General features: G+C 48.4%; 1 protein-coding gene across 2 annotated transcripts in view; it reads right to left on the reverse strand.

Moving 5' to 3' along the window:
* TNFAIP8L2 (TNF alpha induced protein 8 like 2) overlaps nucleotides 1–15,790 on the reverse strand; it is a 422,216-nt gene that overhangs the window by 265,590 nt on the left and 140,836 nt on the right. Inside the window, exon 5 of one of the 2 annotated variants that reach the window (XM_083166499.1) lies at nucleotides 13,198–13,303. The exons of the other annotated variant lie outside the window; for it this stretch is intronic. The gene's annotated coding sequence lies outside the window, so the exon portion shown is untranslated. The remainder of the gene's footprint in view (nucleotides 1–13,197; nucleotides 13,304–15,790) is intronic. 2 annotated transcript variants of the gene reach the window in all.

The raw sequence follows: 15,790 nt of genomic DNA on the forward strand, positions 1-15,790 counted from the left end.
ATCCATACAGCACCCCCGTACACCTGTCCTGTCCCATCCATAAAGCACCCCATATACCTGTCCTGTCCCATCCATACAGCACCCCCATATACCTGTCCTGTCCCATCCATACATCACCCCCATATACCTGTCCTGTCCCATCTATATAGCACCCCCATACACCTGTCCTGTCCCATCTAAATAGCACCCCCATATACCTGTCCTGTCCCATTCATACAGCACCCCATACCCCTGTCCATCTATACAGCACCCCCGTACACCTGTCCTGTCCATCTATACAGCACCCTCATATACCTGTCCTGTCCTATCCATACATAACCCCTGTACACCAGTCCTGTCCCATCTAAACAGCACCCCCATACACCTGTCCTGTCCCACCCATATAGCACCCCTATATACCCGTCCCATCCACACAGCACCTCCATATACCTGTCCTGTCCATCTATACAGCACCCCCATATACCTGTCCTGTCCCATCCATACAGCACCCCCATACACCTGTCCTGTCCATCTACACAGCACACCCATACACCTGTCCTGTCCCATCCATACAGCACCCCCGTACACCTGTCCTGTCCCATCCATACAGCACCCCCATACACCTGTCCTGTCCCATCCATACAGCACCCCATATAACTGTCCTGTCCCATCCATACAGCACCCAATACACCTGTCCCATCCATACAGAACCCCCATATATCTATCCCATCCATACAGCACCCCCATACACCTGTCCTGTCCCATCCATACAGCACCCCTGTACACCTGTCCTGTCCCATCCATACAGCACCCCCATACACCTGTCCTGTCCCATCCATACAGCACCCCCATACACCTGCCCTGTCCCATCCATACAGCACCCCTGTACACCTGTCCTGTCCCATCCATACAGCACCCCCATATACCTATCCCATCCATACAGCACCCCCATATACCTGTTCCATCCATACAGCACCTCCGTACACCTGTCCTGTACCATCCATACAGCACCCCCATATACCTATCCCATCCATACAGCACCCCCATATACCTATCCCATCCATACAGCACCCCCATATACCTGTTCCATCCATACAGCACCCCATATACCTGTCCCATCCATACAGCATCCCCATACTCTTGTCCTGTCACATTCATACAGCACCCCCGTACACCTGTCCTATCCATACAGCACCCCCATACACTTGTCCTGTCACGTTCATACAGCACCCCATACGTATAGCAGTGCACATGTGCGAGCCAAAATAGTGACAGAAATAGTGATTGTATCTAAATTGCAATCCCCTCGCAATTTGACTGACAGGAAGCCCGTGTTGGGGGTGGTGTCCGGTTGGTCTGGGCGGTGGGTAACTACTCGCAGTTATCAGCTGTGAATCAGGCCCGATAACTTTCAAACTTATTATTGCTTGTTTCCCTTTAAGCGAAGCCGGCACGCTGTATCTTTGTACATCCTTCTTCTTACACAACCACCACTGTAACTGCAGCGCCTGCCAGCACAGCCTCCCTGGATAGTTTCTCTGCTTTCGCTGATTGTAAAGAATCATCTTGTGTCCTTGGACACTTCTTTGTGCAAGGATGTATAATAGGACTCGCACAGGCTCCGTTCTCATGTAAATAACCCAATTTTAGCATATTTTCCGCTTTGTGTTTTAACAAGAACAGTTGCATACGCTTTTTGTGTATTATAACTTTACTAAAACTTACAGCAAAAGTATTTGATCACTTTCTTATTTACTGGGTTTATCCCCCTTAGGCTTTGCAGCTGCAGACTGACACTGTGCACTCCGGGATCTGTCTGTGATTGGTCAACGGAACAAGTCATATAAACCGATTCATCCAACTGTGGATTTCCTGGTATATCATAGAGCAGAGACTCCATAGATCCAGGTTGGGTACAGAACAATCCTTAATTAATCGATATTATCTTATAGAACAGGGATGGGAACCTGACTGACGAAGAAAACCTGACCTGCATCCAGCTGGCAGATTCCCCATGGGAAACGCACTCAGCAGGAAGTCACCGATACAGAACCAGTTTTTTAGGAATGACTCCACTCTGAGTTCATCTCATGACTGCAGCCTGAGGCGGGCGCTCAACATGTGCCAGGACACCAGTTATGTTCCACTCAGCGCTCAGGATTGCCAATGAGCTGGATTTGGGAATGTGGGCTGACGAAACGATCCGAAGAAAGAAAGGAATTTAATTTCTCGAAGGGGAGGGCACGCCCTTTTCTTGAAGGCTAATTAGGCCATACCTGTAATTAGATATAAAATAAATATTTTAGAGGGTGACTACACATCAGGAGCACGCAGGACGGTGTGTCAGGATGACAGTGGGAGGCGTAGCCCGGCACTGCCTCGTCCGTGTGGTCCTCATTCCTTTATGATGAATGATGTGTGGTGATACTGAGGGACAGGTGTGATATCCGGCATGTAAATGTGCTTTATGGTGTGATTAATCAGCCTAGTGTAAATCACTGCAAATTGCTGTTCCTGTGTTGTACTATAATGGTGACCAGTAGAGGTGCCGAGGCCTTCAGGCGTGTCGGTACACCTGGTTTCCAGCCTTGGACTGGGCGGCTGCCTTCCTGTCCTGTGGGGTCTACTGGTTCTGTTCCCATATGGATACCTCTGCGGCCCACCTGATCTGCTGGTTAGCCCTGGATGGCCCTCATCCTATCCTGCTATGTGCATGGCCTGGTGGTGCCCTCTGTGCGGTCACAGACTGTGATGGCATGTCTGTGCCAAGGATCCGGAGAAGCCACATTCTCATTTGCTCATGGCATGGTCTATACACAGTCTGCTATTAATAGGGGGCTGTGCCAGGCTCTGCCTACATAGCCACGTGCCCACAATCCTCTGTGCTATACATGACTCCTGGCTCGTGCTCCAGGGTTCCTTCCTCATTGCTCAGTGTACTTAGTGTTTATGCCTCAGCGCGCATCCACCTGTTCTTGGCTGCTATCATTGTGTCAGCGCTGCTTACCCTGCCCGCAGTCATTCTCACTCTTTCTTTGGTCTCTGCACGCTTGTCCATGGCGGATGGCGGTGGGGCGGGCGTTTCGGCGGGACAACGTTAACCTCCTCACTGGGCACCAGGCACATTGCGTGTGCATGTGACAGTATATATATATATATATGTAAATTAAATGTATTAAAATTCTATCAAGAAAAGAGAACGACTATAAATGGCGGTATTCTTTCTTTAGAAAAAGTAATGAGATCTATATATTATGGATTATAGCAGGAATTGGATAAAGACGAGGATGGGTGATTAATAACATCATTATCTAGCCGAAGCTTCCAGCGCTGTAATGATCCATCTGAGACTGAACCCCGTCTATTCCTCATGGTAGAGGTACAGTCAGATAAACCAACATCTGCCCTAATGCACTCGCCTCCATCTACTAGGATCCAGAGACTGAGGCATTAAGCACCAACACTGGTTCCGTGTGTACCTCGATAGCCAGCGTTCCCATACGCAGATCTTTTGGGGTCTTCTTTTTATCGTCTAAGGGGGATTCATAGAACCTGAAGAGGAGCCAAACGCGCAGCCAGGTTTATCCCTCAGAGGGACGTTATGGGTTAATAACAAATTATTCACGTCGCTGCCAGAACATCTCATCTACGAATGTTTACAACGGTTGTGGAATTCCACCAAAGAAGTAAAACTGGTTTCCGCTATAATTAAAATAAAGAGTCATGGAGTAAACATGTCAGTCATAGGACGATCGACTAATTCCTCGTAGAACTATAATAACCCGACCTTACAGCCCACGGATCTCGTAAAAGACTCCAACATCAGCCCATTGGGGCCAATTCTGACGCATCTGTTTACCCTACAGTCGCGGCGGTCTTCTTAATGTGAAAAACTGCTGAGTATGGCGACTGTCCTTGCGCCAGCATGTGGGAGGCTGCTCTCCAGCGCCATTATTATCCCATTTCCACACTTCTCACTAGATGGAACAGTTCTGTGCGCCCGCATGGCCCACGTTGTGTTTGTGCTATGCTGCGACTCGCCTGCTGCGATGTGCAAGGATCGCAGCACCACTGTAACCGGACACGACTGGATCTCTCTACCTGCGATCTCCATCCCTGTGCCCATGCCCTGACACACGCAGATGCCAACGTCTCTCGTAAGCTGGGCACATACTGTATAATAAGCTCCACCGCTGATATTGTTAACGATACAGACAAATGATCTAGCGCATAAACTCGGAACAGTATCGTTAACAACATCGTTCAGTGATCCCCTTCGGACCCCCCGCTGAATGTGCAGTCATTGATGATAGATATATATATATATTGATGAAATTCCACTGCATGAGACCACAGGAGGGGGTACTAATGACCCTTGGGAGCGCGCATCGTTAACACTATATTGCGTACACACTAGCCATATACGCGATAATCTTGTTATAAGGCCGCTGCCTGGTGTTTCACAGGTTTCCCTATAAATCAGGGTTACAGATAAGTGTCTGTATCGCTGTACAAGGAGCTTCTTGGGCCCAATTTCCCAGAACAATCTAACATTTGGTGCCCGGGGGTAAGAGGAACAAAATGTCTTATCTGAGGTCATTGTGAGTTGACAGCGAGTTATTATCTCACAGCCGGTGATCTTAACCACTGAGCCAACTCATTGCCCAGCTATGAATGACTTATTTGTTATCGGTAAGAGGTTTTTCTGTGACCTAATGCTATTACCATTTATTAGTAAATCGCCACAGTACTGTACAGCGCAGGATAGCTGATAACGGCGCACCCATTCCTCTGCTGATACTGATTAGCCATCGCCCGCTGACCGTTACCGCCTGGGGGGAGCGCTATAAAATGAGACCATAAGTATACGATCAAACTGCATGGAATGGGGATATTTAGGCACAGTCGCACAGTGGTATGTATTGTTTTATAACTGCACAAGATTTTAAGAGCTCCATTAGTTCATTCCTATAAAACATTCAACCTTGAATACTTAACGCATAACCTTTTATTCAACTAAATTCAAACTTTCCTACAGTAACTGACACAACCGTAGAATCCTACCATGTAACACTTATGTAGGTGTAAAATAATGACTCGGACACAGGACAGCTTGGCTTAAAAAGGTCACAGCTTTTTATTCAAAACGGTAATTGCCCTAAACGAGATAAGGTGGGCAGGGGACGCGGCATTTCTGCTCTAGCTTTACTTACTTTGGGTCATGCCCCGGAGAACGACTAAGTAGTCCTCCCCAATTGACGCACCTATCATCGCGGAGGGGTCGCCTAACCCTCATGCACCAGACCGGACATTAGCCGCACAAGTAACGGGCAGGTCCCCTCGCACAGAGCTGTACAAACTGACCAATAATTTGAGGGCAGGTGCCCCACAATTATCATATGCGCCCTAAAAGCCACAAAAATGCAGTATTCCCCCACAAAGCCAAGGGCTGACAGGATCTGGCCCACCACCTACACAGAGGAACTAATCCAAAAACGACAACAAGTCCTTAATAAATAAGCCAAGATCAAGGAGGTTAAGATGAACGCCATCCGGCCTGAAAAACCGTGAAGGATGAGGTTCTAAAAACTCGTGGGTAATAACCTTGTTGCCAATCGACAAAACAAACTTGGAGGTGGCCACATTCACCTTTTGCCTGGCTCTATCCATCGCCACATGCTGCCGGGCACCCCTCCAAACTAGTCTGTAAACCATTTCGGACCATACAACCAGTACCGAAGGCCAACAGGCTACAATGGCCGGGACTAAATCCCTCAACCTCACAATGACCTCCACCCCATTCAAGCAACAAATGTCATTCCCTCCTACATGACGGACCAAATACACAGGGGAACCCCAACGACCGGCCTCAGAAACCAGCATATCAAGGGTGTCCAAGCAATGGAGACCCCTAACTCCCAGCCAGGTGACCACCTAACAACTCTAAAGCCCTGCGAGCCAACCCATGGCGCTCGTCCCGGTAAATGTAGGTGTGACCCACCAACCAAACCTGCCCCAAGGGATCCTCATCAGCTGTATGAAATAAAACACCATGAATCACCGCTCCAAAACCCACAGTAAGACACAACAAAATGTACATAGAACCTAGCAAGGTAAAGGAGAACAATGACCCGGGAGGAGGAGCAAAACAAAACAACCTCTGGTGTACCAAGGGGGTCAAATCATGGCACCCATGAGGAGAAACAAAAGCCACCCTCACCACCTTTATTTGCCGAATGCTAACGTTACGCAAATAACTGTAAAACTAGTTTTACGGTCTTCGCTAGGGAGCGTGAACTAAACACTGTCGCAGCGCACACAGAACTTATACACCCCTGATTTCCACCTGAATAGCAGCAGGGGACGCCCCATCATCTGCAGCGAAGGTAGCAGCCCCAATCCTGTAGGAGTGGATATCATAAACAGTGCTGTCTGAACCATGGCCCGCCGCGCGTCTGGCGAGGAAGCCACCTGCACCCAACCTTTAAGTGGGATCCGGCAACCCCCGGCATCTTACAGAAAAAGGATATACCCGCAAGAGCCATGGATATGGAAGACCTAGACTTCATGGAAACGATCCCAAACAAAAGCTAGCAAACAGTCACGGGAAGACCCCGCACCGCACCACAACTCCCAATTACACCAGGCCATGGAATAAGATCGCAACGTATCCAAAGACCTCAGCGGCCTGATGATCTGCCATACAAACATGGGGCAAGGTCAACCTACAACAGAGGCAAGAGGGGCCAATGCGCGGAAACGAGCAAAGTTAAAACGGGACAAGGCATTTACTATTTCATTTCACATGCCGTGCGAAAACCTGATGTGTTTTTCCAAGCAGCGCAAAACCAGTTGCTGTAAAAGCCGCAAAGACTATGGCGAAGATGCCCGCTGGTTGTGCACTGCAGGAACGACACCCAAATTATCGTGTTTATTGGCCAAAGCATCAGCCCGGAGCTCAGTTGCTCCGATAATGGAGAACAGCGTGTTAGCAGTGAGACCATCAGAGGTCCACTCAGCCGGCCAAGGGGCAGCACACCATTCCCCGCTAAAATAAGCCCCAAATCCGGTCAACCCAGACGAATCAGTAAAAAGCTGTTAAGTGTTGTTGGCCACCGGCAACTCGGGCCAAAGCCTGACAACATTATAGCGAGACAGGAACCGATCCCAGACCCGAAGGTCACCTTTAATTTTGGCGCACAACCTAATGAAATTTTGCTGCTGAGTCGCCCCAAAAATTGGTCGACCCAATGTGGTCGACAGAGTCCAAAGGTCTACAGGATCAATAGATTGTTGAGGACAATATATGGACATGTAAAAGGTTGACACAGTCAAAAGGTTGACATGGAAGTTTTTTTTGGGGGGGGGGTGTCATTTTCTATGTCCAACCCCATGAGACCCCCAATTAATGCACCGCAGGTTATTGTTCCCGATCGCAGTCCACGTAGACAGCAAATCATTTAAAACATTTTAAAAAAATGGTGGCGACCAAATGTGTGTCGACGATTATCATGTTCTCCCTCAACCTGTCGACTCTTTGCGTTTATCGACCTTAAGCGATGTCGACCTTTTAAATAATGACTTTTTGTAGCTGTTGACCTAATGCATGTCGACCATATGAGATCGACTGTTGACTGTGGATCTATCATCTGGAATCCAGAATTGGTTGCCCCCAAACCCTGTAGCAGGGACGTAGAGCACAGCGCCGGACCCCCTTCTGGTAAACCCAAGAGCCAGGGATAGGATGCAGCAATGTCTATGTACCAGGCTGCACTTGTCCTATGTTATTGTGTATTATAAGTCGCTGTTTTCCTGTTTGGCTCATTTAATTATGTACTTCGTTAGGCACTGCAGATTCCTAGTGGCACCATATAAATTCTTAATAATAATAATAACAACATTAATTGCACCAATAGCATACTTGCCTACTTTTGAAAACTACTTTCAGGGAGATTATAGTTGGTAGCAGAATTTTGCACAGTTCCCCATTGAGGGGGCGTGTTATGCTCCACCCAAAGGGCGTGTCTAGTTCCATGTATGGAGAGATTGTAAAAAGAGATTGTGAACGTGGCACCTTGAAGTGTGGGTGTGTACTGCTACATCTGAGAGGAATCTTTTATAATGACTTATATCCAAATGTAGATAAGCCCCAAAGCTGTTAGTAAGAGCTACTATACTTGGTAAAGTGCTGGGAAATGGTGCAGATGATTCATTGTAAATGTATCTATCTCTCATTCCTTTCTTCCCCAAAAATGTAATAGTGTAATGTGGGCTAGGTGACATGAGGGAGATTGCTAGACTAATGAGGGAGAGAGGGAGATTGCTGCTATGTCAGGGAGTCTCCTGCAGAATGCAGGAGGGGAGGTTACTATGATGTAACAGTGTAATGTGGGCTAGGTGACATGAGGGAGATTGCTAGACTAATGAGGGAGAGAGGGAGATTGCTGCTGTCAGGGAGTCTCCTGCAGAATGCAGGAGGGGAGGTTACTATGATGTAACAGTGTAATGTGGGCTAGGTGACATGAGGGAGATTGCTAGACTAATGAGGGAGAGAGGGAGATTGCTGCTATGTCAGGGAGTCTCCTGCAGAATGCAGGAGGGAAGGTAACTATGATGTAACAGTGTAATGTGGGCTAGGTGACATGAGGGAGATTGCTAGACTAATGAGGGAGAGAGGGAGATTGGTGCTATGTCAGGGAGTCTCCTGCAGAATGCAGGAGGGGAGGTTACTATGATGTAACAGTGTAATGTGGGCTAGGTGACATGAGGGAGATTGCTAGACTAATGAGGGAGAGAGGGAGATTGGTGCTATTTCAGGGAGTCTCCTGCAGAATGCAGGAGGGGAGGTAACTATGACCAATAGCAACTGCAACAGTCGCACCAAAAGATGTTCTATCCCCAGGTCTGACAATCCGCATCGCCCAACTAGTTCCTGTTGGAGCCAGAGTCGGCACGGAGCCGCAGTTACATTGATTTAAATCCAAGGGATGGGAAAAGAAAAGCTGCATTTAGGATTTGACACGGTGCAGCCTCTGATCATCAGTGCCAATGACACGGGCGCTTCTGCAACATGACATCATACATCTCGCGTGTTTGATTCACGCAGTGGCTGCCGCCACCCAACAGACAAGATGATTTTGTTTATTTTCTTAGCGCACATGAAATGTGTCAGGGACAGGGTAGAAGACGTGATGTTAGCTACCTGCTGCTCTCCCACCCCGCCTGGTCTATAATTAATTGTCAAACAGACGCCCTGAGGGCTTAGTTCATGTCTGCACGCAGCGCCGATGTTCACGCAACTGGGCATTCATCAGTAGCCTGCATGCGTGGTGCGATCCCACTGCCCCCGCACAAATGTACCTTTGCGGTGCTGCTTGCAAGATGGGACTGTTTGGGAGATGTAACAGGGGCATACGTGCATACCCTCCCTGAATGGCCTGGAGGCTCTGGAAAATGGGGTCCCCCTCCCGGCCCCCCGGGAAGGTGGGCAAGTCTCCCGCATCGTACCCGCAGTCCCCGCACGCCCCTTCCCTCGCAGCATTAAAGTCTGCATTCCGCAGGTCTGCGGGGGCGGGGCTAAAATGAGGTGAATCAAATCATTGTGCATCATTTTAGCCCCTCCCCCAAACTGCGGACTCGCAAATTGCTGCTTTTGACTGTCATGGGGAGTGACTTGGTGACGTTAGCCTTGACCCACCCCCCTGACTCGTAGTATGTGGTCTCTCCGGGCTTCTCCCGCAGAGGAGTGACAAAATGTAGGCAAGTATGAACACCGGGTGGTGGGTGCAACGAGGGTGTGCATTTGTCTTTCGCTGGGAAACATGGTGCCAGTCTGCATAACCATAGACATAGGCCCTTATTCTGGTTCACTCGCAAAAGGCAAATTCCATCTCAAATAGACAAGACCATATGCACTGCGGGGGGGGGGGGGATTTAACTTGTGCAGAGAGAATTAGATTTGGGTGGGGTTTTACTTCAAAGTGAGATCTATATTGCAGTGTAAAAATAAAGCAGCCAGTATTTTCCCTGCACAGAAACAAAATAACTCACTCAAATGTAATTCTCTCTGCACATGTTACATCTGCCCCACCAGCAGTGCACAAGGTTTTGTCCATTTGATAAGGAATTTGCCTTTGCAAGTGAACCAGAATCAGGGCCTTCGAGGAGTCGTAGTTCACTGCGTCTGACTTGTACCTTACATGCACCCTATGTGCAGAGCCACAGATCGCATGTAGACGTACAGTAGCGGAAATATAAGAGGGTGCCCAGGTGGCGACTGGGAGGTGGCTAACAACAAGAGGCACAGAGATTTGGCACACCAAAGACCACGGTTTGTAAGTATGTGCGATTGCACTTAGAGGGCTATAGGCCACCGCTTCCCATCCCCATGCTAGGAGGAAGGCGCTTGTCTGTCTGAGTCAGCAGCGTGTGAGTGACAGGCTTGTAGTCTTGCTCAGCAGAAATACACTGCGTGGGGTTCTGGATACAGACACTGACTGACGGTGCAGCTATTTGCCCTGCAGTGGAGTGTCCGGATAATACTGAGCAATGTGGCAGTGGGCTAGGCAGAAACACACACGCAGGCCATACTGTAAATCAAGTGATCAGAGCGGTTCAACAAAACGCATAGCTCCTGGAATCATATCTACACACAACCCCACTGGTTTACGTACAAATCCGATGTTGGGGGTCTGCACAGAAACGGTCCTGCAATGTCAGTGCTGCGGCAAGCACCCAGTATTGACACGCCACTGTTTTTAAGGTGTGACAGGTCCAGGGTCCCGGACCCAGTTGCCTGGATCCCAGAGCCAGCTCACGCAGGCTGTTCAGAGTATGTAAACATCACAAATCGAGGCCAGTGTTTGCAATGTGGCATCCTCAGACCCAGCACTTGGATCATCGCTGATGTAAACAGTGGGGGTCTATCGCCTACAAGCGCCGCATTAGGATTTATTGATACAGAGTTGCACAAACTCCCTTACAGTCAAGAATAAGGTTCTATATACAGAGTCCAACAGGTCCAACTAGTGGAGGACTAACTACAGGGCAACCACACGGAAAGGGGCCCCACACATACAGTAGCCACGTCACCAGTATGGGGGCAGCAGAATGAGAACTGGGGCTTTGATGACCCCAAGAAGTTCTCCCCGCCACATGACATTTTACAATGAAAGAACGTGAAGATTCTGGCAGTGGGGGATATTGAGTTCACACCAAACTTTCCTGAATACTGCACCTGAGAGTATCAGCAGTTGTTTCCCAGAACCCCTCAGGCCACAACTTTCATACAGAGAAATTGAGCAATAAATTATTATTACATTACACATACACTGCGGACAGGGTAAGCCTTTACTTTATGATTGACATATGCCTATAACTCCAACCATAAATTAATTTGACCCTGGACCACCAACTGACAGCACCCCTGCAAGTGCCCCAGTGCGCCAACCGGTCATAAGCAGCTTTATGTTCGGAGTCGTTCTCCATATTGCAGGCCCCCTCCCTGCGCCTGCACCCAGCTGCTGATTAATGTATATGTCCTAGAAGATATCTGACCGGTTCTCCCAGTGACATATTGCCAGCGCTTTATAGAGTGACATCACCTCTCATATCTCACAGACAGGTTACATCACCACTGGGCCCATATTTCATCCGCAGGGAACACAAACACATGGGGGGGGGGGTGATAAACACTCGCAGCGCTGCCTGCACTCACAATGAAAAATTAGGAGACGTGATTGATAACCACGGACATGCTCAAATTAATGCAGAATGAACCGACTTTATGCCAAAACACATTATTTGCAAAGGTTTGATACATAGCCCCCGGGCATTGCATCCCAGACTGTGCTTATAAATATTCCCCCAGCTCACTCGTCACGCAAATTAAAGCTGAAATATCAAAGTATTTAGAAGTTTGTCTCAGCAGCACCTAGGAAACGGGGTTAAAAGTGATCCTGGAGAGGCGGTGGAACTCATTTTCCCAGCCATACCCCCCTTCCTTTTTGAGTAGGCGGAGCCAGGGTCAGTAATAAGGTTTTTGCCATTCTCCTCCAATTATACATTTGTGCCCAACCTCCCAAAACTTTATAAAGAGACAGGGATCGCACAATAGTTCTCCCAATTCAAAAGACGCCACACAGAAGCACAATCTCAGCATGTAGTGCCGCTGATTCATATTACACCACATAGCCCTTTATTCATGTTATGACAAACATTAGTGCCCCTTATTCACGTTAGATCACTCATTAGTGCACCTTATTCATGTTACATCAGTCAGTAGTGCCCCTTATTCACATTATACTACACAGCAGTGCCCCTTATACCTGTTATGCCACACAATAGTGTTCCTTATACACAATTTCCACTGTAGTAGTGCCCTTACACATAAAGGCCACACAATAGTACCCCTTGCATAAAATGCTCACAAAGATAGTGCTCTTTACACATAATGCACACAGTATTGCAGACCTCCCAACAGAACAGGACCCTCTCCAGGAGGGACACAATGCTCTGCTTCTGGACTTCCCTCTTACTGTATGATTGCCATCACCTGTGGTGACACGCCTTTCTTATCAATTAACCTGTTCAACACAGGTGAAGGTGACCATATATTAAGTGGGAAGTCCAGCAACAGAGCATTGTGTCCTTCCTGGAGAGGGTCATGTTGGGAGGTATGGCAGTGCTGCTTATACACATAATTCCCTCAGTAATGCCCCTTATACCCAATATGCCCACAGTCGTAGTGCCACTTACTCAAATAATGCTGGCAGTAGTGCCCCTTATGCTGTCCCTCCAGCAGCTTCCCCGCCTCTCTGTGTCCCTCCAGCCCCCTCTCACCTGGTCTTCACCATGCACTAAAGCTCCGAACACACGGAACAATATTGGCTTAATATTGCTCAACAGTCATATTGTTCAGTGTCCCGTTTTCATTAGCGACCAGCCTGCTCCTCCGAACAGCAACCACCCCAGGGCTTGCCGCGGGAGAGCGCTCCCGGCGACCGTCACCCTGTACACACACGGGGATATAGTCAGTCAGCAGTCCGGGAGGATAAATGACCTGCACCCATAATGCATCATACATGGGCTTTACATCGCTGGATTCATTTTCAAACTTCTTCATACAGACGCAGTGCGATAATCCTTCACATTAGGAGACTATCGGAGCTTTGCAGCAAGAACACAGCAGACAGATGGAGTGGGAGAATCGGTACTTACAGTATCTCAGTGTAATGTCAGTCTACTACACTCTGACTTTGTGCAGAACAATGCGGAGCTCCATGAAAGATATCTATTTAGCTGCAGACGTCGCGGAGATATTGCTCTGCAAAGGAAACAATATAATGAATGTCTACCGCGCGGAGCACTTTATCCATTATACAGCCATAACGCGGTAATTGTGTTACTGCTGCCACTAACAGACGTAGAAAATCATTGTTACATTTCAGATCAATTTGGCGCCATTTTCACACATTCACAGTTAAATCGCCCGAGCGACGTGTACGCGTTCCGCAAGGCTGCGTCTGTGCTACGGCGTGGAAATAACGGCAGAAAGAACAAATAAACACAAACCAGCATATATAATAAATGAAGTCTAGAATCCTGATTTCTACACGAAATAGCTACTGCAGTAAAGAAAGACACCGACATGTAGACGTTTATAGTGGTCGATGGAACCTTATGTGTTCGTAAAGGAATGTGATATGAGGGAAGACGATGTCCCTTGTGCGCCACACTTCTTGTGGCACACGTCGGCTGAAAAACCCATGTAAACCTTTTGACTGTAAACTTAGCCATTGCCAGCCTAAAGCTTGTGTCGACCTATTTCAGATGTTGACCTTCAGTGGTCCACCCAATGCATGTCGACCTTTGGTATGTCGACCATACCACATCATCAGCTGCTAATGTGGCACTTTGCTGCAATTACGGGGTCGCTGTGAAGGCACAGCCACATCGGGTGTGGATCATTAGGTCTCCAGCATGTTGCTCGACAATCATTAGGTCGACATGCATTTAGGTCGACATGGGTCATTAGGTCAGCACAAGCATTAGGTGGACATGGGGGTAGATCAAAAGGTCGACATTGGGGTTTTTCACATTTTTTATGGGCCGAATTTCGACAAAGTGGACATGGACACTAAAACGTAACACTGCGGCCCCTCGCATGGCTCGCTGCGCTCACCATGCTTCAGTCATGGCGCCTCACTACTCTCGGCACACCATTTTATTCTCCCACCATGCCCTACTGTCGGCACATGTCAGCCCAAAACCCATGTCAACGTTTTGACTGTAAACCTACCCCCATGTTGACCGAATGCTTGTGTCGACCTAACACATGTCGACCTTCCTGCATGTCGACCTAATGACTGTCGACCCAGTGCTTGTAGACCAAATTACCGTTTCCCCCCACATCACCCATCTCCTCAGCTGCCCCTGGGACCACCAGTCCCACAGAGCTAGCAGGTATGTATACCAGGCGCTACAGAACACTACAGAACACTTGTGTTGCATACCTCCCAACAGCCCCGATTTCAGTAGGACAGTCCCGATTACCAGGGCCTGTCCCGCTGTCCCTCCCGCGTTCGGCAGTGTCCCGCGGTGAGGGGGGGCTGTTGGGAGTCCCCCCTGTCGGCTGCTAAGCAGCGGGGAATAAACGCTGTGCGCATGCGCACAGCGTCTATTCCCGCAGACAGGGGGCTGGGGGCATGGCTAGAGGCTCACAGAGCCTCTGGGTCATGCCCCCATAGCGTCCAAATGGGGGCGTGGCCTCATGGAAGAGCCGTGAGTATAGGCCACGCCCCCGGAATTAGGCCACACACCCGGAATTTTCGGCGTGCAGCAAAGTCCCGCCTCCGTCGCTTCAAAAGTTGGGAGGTATGGTGTTGTCTTATTATTAAACGATGATAATAAAGTTGATTTGTAATCTTGGAGGAGGATTCACACTGTGGTTACTAGTAGGTTCTGCGTTGCCTTTGGGCACACACATATATTACACCTGGCACTACTGAGAGACTCAAAGAGATGTAGTATACTGCATAGGCAAGAGCAGGAGGGGTTTCTTGTTGCCCAGAAACCCCCCTCCTTTTGGCAAGTATGGCACTGGTATATAATATGACCAGTAGAGCTGCCGCCACATCATACAGTGTAAGGGGCAGAGCGGAGCTGCTGCACATGCCCAGTGTACCAGCTTCTTCTACCACATTACTGTATGTCTGTATCTAAGCCCTCAAACATCGCAATGGACCAGAGAGCAGCTGCAACTAGGAAGAGACAGGAGCCTTACCATGAGGTGGGAGATTGTGAGCTTAGAAAGTGCAGTACTGGTTCTATTATGTTTGTGTATTTATATGTATTATATGTTTAACCTTTTCCTGACCACTTATCTTATTTTAATGTTTAAAACTGCCTATACTATACCAGTGGTAGCCAACCCTAGCCCTCGAGAGCTACCAACAGTACACATTTTCCAGACAACCTAGCTGCTGCACAGCTGCACTCATTAATCACTGACACATTTTAAAAGATACACAGGTGGAGCTAATTAGCTCACTTGTGATTGTGAGGAGACCTGCAAAACATGCACTGTTGGTAGCTCTCGAGGACTAGGGTTGGCTACCCCAGCTATAGACCATCTGTACTTTTACATATTAATACTGTATTCCATTGAGAATCCAGTCCCCCAGACTCCTGAATTTACTCCAATGTGCTGTAGAGTGGGAGATTCGGATTACATTTGGAAATCCTGCGTTTGCCACTGTACTGATGCATTTTTGCATCACAACACAGCGGAAACGCAACTCACGGTGTACTA

The sequence above is a fragment of the Crinia signifera genome, chromosome 12 (assembly GCF_055691185.1).
Source record: "Crinia signifera chromosome 12, ASM5569118v1, whole genome shotgun sequence".
Lineage (NCBI taxonomy): Eukaryota > Metazoa > Chordata > Amphibia > Anura > Myobatrachidae > Crinia > Crinia signifera.